Source organism: Balearica regulorum, chromosome 14, assembly GCF_011004875.1.
Source record: "Balearica regulorum gibbericeps isolate bBalReg1 chromosome 14, bBalReg1.pri, whole genome shotgun sequence".
Lineage (NCBI taxonomy): Eukaryota > Metazoa > Chordata > Aves > Gruiformes > Gruidae > Balearica > Balearica regulorum.
The window spans coordinates 17746936-17755050 of record NC_046197.1 but is presented as its reverse complement, the minus strand read 5'-3'; positions in this window follow the sequence as shown (position 1 = coordinate 17755050).

The following is an 8115-nucleotide window of genomic DNA, read 5'->3' as shown; positions in this document are numbered from 1 at the left end:
CTGTGCCCAGCCCGTTCCCCAAGAACAAATGGGGCATTTTCAGATTGGTGAAATAAATAACAACTGTGTTGTCATTGGTAATGAAATTCAAATGTTGGGAAGGGACAAGGATCCTTAGGACGGTGATAAAAGACTATTTTTATACTTCCAACAGTGCAGAGAGGCCAAGCTGTGGTTTCCTCATCATCAGATTAAAAAGAAGGATGGATATACATCCTCCCCCACCAGCAAAGAAAATCCAACCTGCGTGAAGCTCACAGATCCTTTCTGCTCTGCTCCAAGCAGTTAGCCTGGTCTCACCGAACCCCGTTCGACGGCTTTGTCCCCCTCGAACACACTGGTCTGGGGACACCCAGGGTGTGCTGAGACCCAGCAAGGAGCTACAGGATCCTGCTGCACCTAACATCAAAACAGGGGACAATGGGTTTTTTCAGGGTACAAACTCAAGGCAGCCGGATGGGATGTGCCACCAGGACCCGTCCTTTCTCTGTCATATTAAATGAAAGTCTTCAGGTGGGGTTGTAGCAGACAGGTCTGTGCAGAGCCTGGATTGACATCCTAACAGCAAAACCCTTTCACACCCCCCCCGAATGCACACACCGCCTGCAGCAGCCCGCAGGGTCCGTCCCGCTCGGTGGAGTCCCCGTTTCGTGCTGGTGTACACAGGTTAACAGCACCCTCTGCAGCCACCCCGGCAGCGAAAGCCGGGAAAAACCAGCCTCCACGAAGCGTTTCGATCCGTCTTTCCGTATAAATGGAGATCGTTATTTTTGCTTCTCGTTAATTTAGGAAAAACTTGTAGTTGTGATAACAGCTTGATGTAAAGCACATCAGATGTGAAGCCCCTCGTCCCTGTCCGGCAGATGCAGGATTCGGCTGGATCTCATCTGCAATGAGACAGCGATGCTCCAGCGGTGGTGGCCAGAGTCAGGCCATGGACCAGGACTGGGCTCAGCCTCTGAGCTGCATCCCAGAGCGAAGTCAGCTATGCTAATGGGTACTTTAAAGATCCAGGCAAATTAATATTTTTAATTTCTTGTTGGTAGTGTCTGCTTTGAAAAAAAAAGTGAGAAAAGTATTCCAGTGTATTAGGAACAAATAAAGTGTTGTTCTGTAGGATATAGGGGAATATATTATCTAAAAACTATCAAGGAATAAGATTTCTCCATGTGTTGCAACTTAGTATTCAAGGAATTTTATAAGATTGTACTTTATAGGGCTGGAAAATCTTCAGCTGCTAGGCTAAAAAGAGACTCTCCCTTCGCTGAACAACTGAAAACATTGATTGCTCAATGTCAGTACCTTAGGAGGGCTGTGTGTGTTTCTAATAGAGAAGGATGCACCTGAGCACCCTCTGAGGAGCTGATGGGGGAACCAAGCAGGGGTCTGGGGAGGGAGGGTAGTCGTGGCAACTGCTCAGAAAGCCCCAGCAAACAGCATTTTTTGGCTGGGTAGTTTATCACGTTTCCTTTTGGTGGCACTGTCTGCCCAAATATTATCAAATCACCAGCTGCTGTTTCAGGTGGAAATCCTTCGTTTGGGTCTGGCTTCCTCCAGGTACCAAAGTGCGGCTCTTGCTACTGAGGGAAATGTACTGCTGCAAATTGTTCTGTGGCTTCCTCAGGTTTTGGAGGAAAGGTGTCAATCCACGCAATTAGGTAATTAGTCAGCATTGCAACAACAATAAATACCTGCTGGGCAAACCAAAGAGCAGCTTCTAATGCTGGTCTAGGCTGGACCTGAAGTTTTTGTGCACGGGGACTCTGGAATGACAGCGAGGATTCACAGTAATGAGCCATTTGCAAAAATAATACATATTGAAAAATAATCATTTCCCTGAGCTTTGGGTAGATGCCGCAAAGGCACCATTTCGACCACATCTGGGCTCCAAACCATGCGCTTCTAGAAGGGAAAAGCATCCACACAAAGACCCAGTCCCTGCTGTAAGGTCCATCAGCCTCACGTACATGGAGCCCAGCATGGGGACACGAGTGCTGAGACAGCCCTGCATCCCACGGCAGCACCAAAACCCGGCGCGAGATGCTGCCATGCAGGGAGGTGACCCTCCGTGGCACCCAGGCTGCTGTGACCCAACTGCCTGGGTGCGAATGTGACCGTATGCGATGAGCAATTGGATTTGCCAGCATTACCTTGACTTTGTTTTTTTCTTTAAAATACTTGTTAAAGCTTTGCTTTGTTAAAGCTCAGCAGAAAGCCTGGCTCTTTGCTCCAGAGTATTTGCTTGCCCTGTTTATCCAGGCAGCTGGAGATGGGCAGCTCTTACTTAGTCCCACAGCCTCTCATGGAGCGCCGGGGCAGGTCCCACGCGTGGCTGAGGGAAAGAGGTCACATGTGGGCGTGAAGTGTTTCAGTTGTTTTTCATCTTTAATAGCTTGCGAAGCCAAAATGCACAAGGATGCATCCAGACCCAGCTAAAGGTGCAGTGCTCTTCCCTGCCTTACTGGCCTCTGAGGAGCCCCTGGAGGGACTGTCTGGGACTCCTGATTTAAAAGGTCAGATAATTGTAATGAAAAGGTTTGCAAAGGGTGAATTCCTGGCTCAGGCACAACCACCAGGGTTTCTTCAGCAGACCCAAGGCGCCACTCCTCATTTTCCACTTTTCACTCTGCTGGTTTTTCATATCTGAGCCCTTCTCAGCTGCTGTCTTGATTTTTTCTTTCACTAGCAGTGATGCTGCGAGTCCCTCCAGCAAGGATGAACACGAGTTCTTCCTATAGGCTCCACAGTGAATTAATGGAGCTTAAATAGGACATTGTGAGCAGGGAGTCAGTGGGACTGAACGCGAACAAAGGATGCTTCTCCATTAATACAAATGAGAAACTGTCTCACTGTGTTTGTTTAATCAAATCGTTGCCCACAAAGAAGTGGTATTTGCTTCTCTCACGTAAATTTTCCCGCAGCTTTCAAGCACTCTGATTAGTATTTGCAACTTTGAAGATCTCAATTTAACTGTCGTCTTTGCCATTCTTCTTCCTGATGTTATTGATTGCAGATATGTTTCCAAGCAAATAGGAGTGTTCACCTTGTAAAATTATCCTCCTCCTCTTTCCCCAATGATGAACCTCTACTCCAGCCCAGCTGGGCCTGGCAACCTAACAAAACCCCTTTCCCACAAGAGAATAATAGAAAAAAAGGGTAGAAGGATGTTTGGAGGGGTAAACACAGAGGAAACTATACTAAGCTGAAGACAATCATATACGCACACACAAAACCCCATTTAAACTAAGTTTTAGGACTAAACACTGGAATTACTCCCAATTACTGAGATTTTCAAGGCAATTTACAAAAGCCAAGCTCCAAACTGCCATTTATGTTTCTGGAGAGTTCGATATGCTTCTATTCTATTCTATGATATCCAGCTTCCACATGCCGAAAAGAATGGTTTATTCTAATTTTCACTTGCCAGTGGGGTTTGTGTGAGGAGCTGTGCATTCACGTGCTGCTATTACAGATGTGGTATTTAGCATATGCATGTAAGCAGGAGGGGTTTGATCACATGAAGCTGGAGCTCAAACGGAGCTCATCTCACCTGGCGAGTCTCTGTCTGGTGTCTGACTTGATACAAGAGCTGAAAGCCAAGAGTGGGAATTATTTTACCTAAATGTGGATTTCTGTAGTGGAGATGTTTACACGTGAGCTTGAGTTCCCGTTGGGTCACAAGCCACGACTCATCTTAGATGCCTAAGGCTGCTGAGATGACCAGCTCAGGTAGACAGCTGCAGAAGGGAAATGCAAAGTTCAAATGGACAAATCCTGTCCCAAATGTTGAGAAGATTCTTCTCCACCACCAACCCTTTCTCTGGGACCTTCTCATCTCTCAGCCCTGCAGACCTTTGCCTGCCTCCTGCCTTCATCCCATCTTCTGATCCCCTTTGCTTCTGCTCCTGCCTACCCACACAAGCCCTGCTTTGGTTCCAGCCCTCTCAGACCCCCTCCACCATCAGAGAGGCAGGACAACCACCACAGCTGACAAACACCTCTTAGGGCTAGACACTTCTTTCAAAGCTTCTTCCATGTTTCTACTGCTGTTTTCCAATAAAAACTGGCTGAGGCTCAGAATTTCTCATTCACGTGTTTGAGCAAAATTACTTGGTTTTCTGCTTGAAACATTAACCATTGTCCAAGAAATGAAAACATAGAGAGCCTGGTGAACTTCCAAGCGTGTTTTACAAGGACTTTTATCCATCAGAAGTTCACTGTCAGGGGGACAACATGTGATGGTCATGTTTGAATTCTTTTGGAGTTTAAAGAGAGTTTGGGCAGCCTGGGCAGGGCTTTGCCTCTCAGCCACAGGCAGGCTGGAGGGCAGCAAGTGCACAATCTCTCCTGCAGCTATTTGCAGTGTACGTCAGTCCTTTGGGGTGGCTGTTGCAGATGCTTGGCTGATGGAGCGTGAAGCTCCCTGAGCTTGCAACTTGCTTGTAGCCTCCAGAGACGTTCCTGTCTCTAACCTTGGAGAAAGGCTCCTCTCTGCTCAACCACTCTTTCTACATGCTCCAGTTCCCTCTGTGAGAGTGTGGAGGGTCTAACGTGCAGGAGAGCGGGTCACGGGAGTCAACACTTCCTAGAGAGATCTGGGAAAGTATTTTTCCCATGACCGTCACATTGCTATTGCACACAGCACAGCCTGCGCTGTTAAATTCTGCACTGGTTGAACATCAACCCGTCCCTTGATCTGCTCTTTGGCAGCTCTCTCTCTTCTCTGCCTAGAATAAAACTAAATACAATGGTGGTGCTGGTGAAAGTGTCCCTTTGACCATGAAGCGTGGTGGCAGTTGAGTTGAGAACCACGAGCAGGCGGCTGTTGATGATACAGTCAAAGCTTGGAAACTTGTTCACGCCTTTGAGCAAAGTGCTCCACTTAGGCTCATTAGCAGTACAACCACACATTGCCCGTCCAGCCGCCTCTGCCAGGGAAACTTCCTGCTCTTTCAAGGTCTTATCAATAGCTGCTGTGTCGAAAATTAACCTGGGGGATGGGAGCAGGGAGCGTGAGTCACAGCTGGCTGTCTCCTCCCGACAGGACAGAGAAAAATGCCTTTTCTTCCATGCTGTAGCTGCCTGTTGCAGCACTGTTCTGCTCTCATCTTCAAGCATGTCCCTACCAAGCTGACTCATCTCATCCAAAACCTCCTCGGCTTGCGGGAGGGTCAGCCTTGCCTGGGCAGGAGCACGGGTCCAGCTCGCCAGGCTCCACATGCTGCTGCTTCTTCTGCTCTCCAGAAATTGTGGCAGGGAAAGACCTTGGTGCACGGAAGAGGGCTGTTCATGGCCCTCAAGCAAAGCTGTTGGATGGTGCTACGGGGCTGCTCGTGGGACACTTTTTCTGCCTGCTGGCTGGTGCTTCAGGCTGTGATCTGGGGGGATACGTTGGATGTAAATGGAAAATCTCCTGGTCCCGCGAGGCTGAGGGCACGCTGTTCTGGGAGGCCTGCTCCAGCATTATGCAATTGCATCAGCTGAATCTTGCCTGTAGGTCTGGAGACATACATGGACATCAGCTACTGCAGGCATTTGTCAGAGATGTTCCCTACATAAAAGCATAAGCAAATGGGTGATGAAAAGACCAGAGGATTCCCCTCACTGCCTAATTCTTCCTAGGACACTATTCCTCCAGCAAAACCTGCCCAGGTCCTGGGCAAGGAAGGGCAGAGAAGAGCTTTGCAGCTGTTCATAGAGGGGCCCTCCATGCCTGTTTCTGGTGTTCTCGTAGTCCCTAATCCATCTTCCAAGCACCTTCCTGCAGAGAAAGCACTCATGTCTCACTGCCCACAGAAACGAGCTTGTGGGGTAGCTCCTGGAGGGGACAACTACTTCTGCTACATGGCCCCTGACATGTTTCCTGCTGCCTGGATCTGTCTGATTGCTGCAGCCCCTGAAGTTGTTCCCTTATCACTGCTTGCACACTGCTTCAGGGGGTGTGTGCACATTGCTTTTTAATTTACTGGCCTCTGCTCATGGGACTCAGCCCCTCAAAGAGACACCAAGCATTAGAGCTTGATGATCAGTGCCTCTGGCCGCAGCAGCGAGGTTTAATGTTGTTTTACTGTATCTTGCCCAGCAGCTTAAGCCAATGCGTTTTCCCAAAATCCGGTGTGCAAAGAGCCAATCAACACACAGAGTCGAGATATTTGTTTTATTTCTAGTCTGCAGAGTGCTGTGCCGGGTGTCTAACACCAGCCAGCACACTGAATGCATCAAGTGTTCCTTTATTACAGTAACAAAACGTAGCAGATTGGTGTTCTTCAACTTCCTTATCCACGTTTCACCCACCCTCATTGTAGTTTTTACTTTATGTTTCAAACATTTGGGGAAGTCTCCTAATTAGCATGTTCATTATTCACAAAGGGTGCACATTTTAGTATTAAAATCAGTGCAGGCTAGCTGAGGATACCCTATTTCTTGATACTCTTCCAAGGCTAGAGATATTTTATATAGACTTACAATAGGGAAAGAATACCTTGAAGGGTCCTATTGTTCTAAATCCTTGGTCCATTGAGAGATCCTATCCTGGTTACTACAGTTTCAGAACATACTGTCAAGGATACTTGAGGTGGCATATGCTTTGTACAGTCTTAACCCTTATTTTTCCTACATGAAATAATACATGTTATTAATAGGTTAATATTTAAAGGGAATTTATCCCTGGATAAGCTGTATTTCCAGTGAAATGCATCCTAGCCCAGAAATGTTTTACAGCTGGACAAGAAATGCACAATCCCTTTTCATCTCTAACATACTCTGTCCCTTTTGAGTAATTTCTTTAATCCCTAGAGTGGTTAAGTGTGAATTTACCACAAGTTACTGACTCTGCCCCAGTCCCTGCACTGCAGTGCCTGCCCAGAGAAAACATACGGCTCCTGGTAAGATGGTGGGAAACTTCTTCCCTTTTATCAGTAGCAGTAAAACCTGTTGCGGAAAGAATGTAAGCTGGTCAGACTGGGGTACGGTGAGAAAAAGTGGGTTTGAGGAAGAGGCAGAATCAGCAGCGTTCAGGATGACACAATCTCTCTGTTCCCCTTCTTGGCAGAAGGAAGAGGATTCCTCATCCCTAATCAAAACCACGCTCTTCTCCCTTTGAGCAGCGCTTGCTTTGAGGGGCTACAAGCCCGGGCTGAGATTCAGAGCAGCAGAAAGGATGGATCCCTTCCCAGTTCTCCATCCGGCACTGCTGCCCGTTATCAGTAAAAGGAGATCCCCCGTCAGCCGGAGATGGAGGCGTACGCGCAGGTCTCAACAAACAGCAGTGTATCTGACGCTGTCTGCTGAAGATAAGAGCCATGAGCTTCTCAGCCCATCAGCATGACTTGGAAACATGCTGCGAAGTATTTTTGAGTGCAAAGAAGCCCCTACTAGTGCCATTGCCCAAAGCAGGGGAGTTCTGCTTTGCTTTAAGGGGTCCCAGTTCACTCCAGTATAACAGCAGCTTGGCAAAACGCCTACAGATGGCCCAGCAGTGGCACAGGGTTACTTGTGCGTAACCACTGAGAGGTGCTGCAGTCCGCGTGGAAACGCCTCGTCTGCTCACAACGCGTAGCTGACAGTTACGATAAACTCCCCTGAGTTGCAGCCACTTCACTTTATGGGCAAACACACTCTCGCAAACCACAGAGGAGCAAACGAATAGCACCGAGAGCTTGCGCACAGGTCTCTGCCCGCTCTGGGGAAGGTTTCTAGGTTTGTGGGCGTTGCTAACAGCAGGCGAGGGCAAGAGCTGCAAGTGTCCTGCACCCCTGCAGCCTGCTGGGGTGAGTGTGAGAGGTACAGCTGCAAGAGTATCTCAGTTCACCTCCTGCGTCCATTCTAGCTTCTTCACCTCTCCCTCTCCTTCTTTTTTTACAATAAAGTCTCCATAACATTTGGTTTCAATTCTTGGTCCAACATTGCAAAAAGACCATTTACAGTATTCTGCCTGAGTTAGCAGATGTTCTGAATTTGGCGTGGAAATGTGTTACTCACCGTTAAAAAGAATTCATATGATTAATGATTAATGCTGCTATCTGAATAATTACCTCATTCAGCCAGTTCTTCTTCTGGCTTTGCACGAAAATATGCATGAAAAATGAGGACAATATCCTCTTTCTGTATTAATGT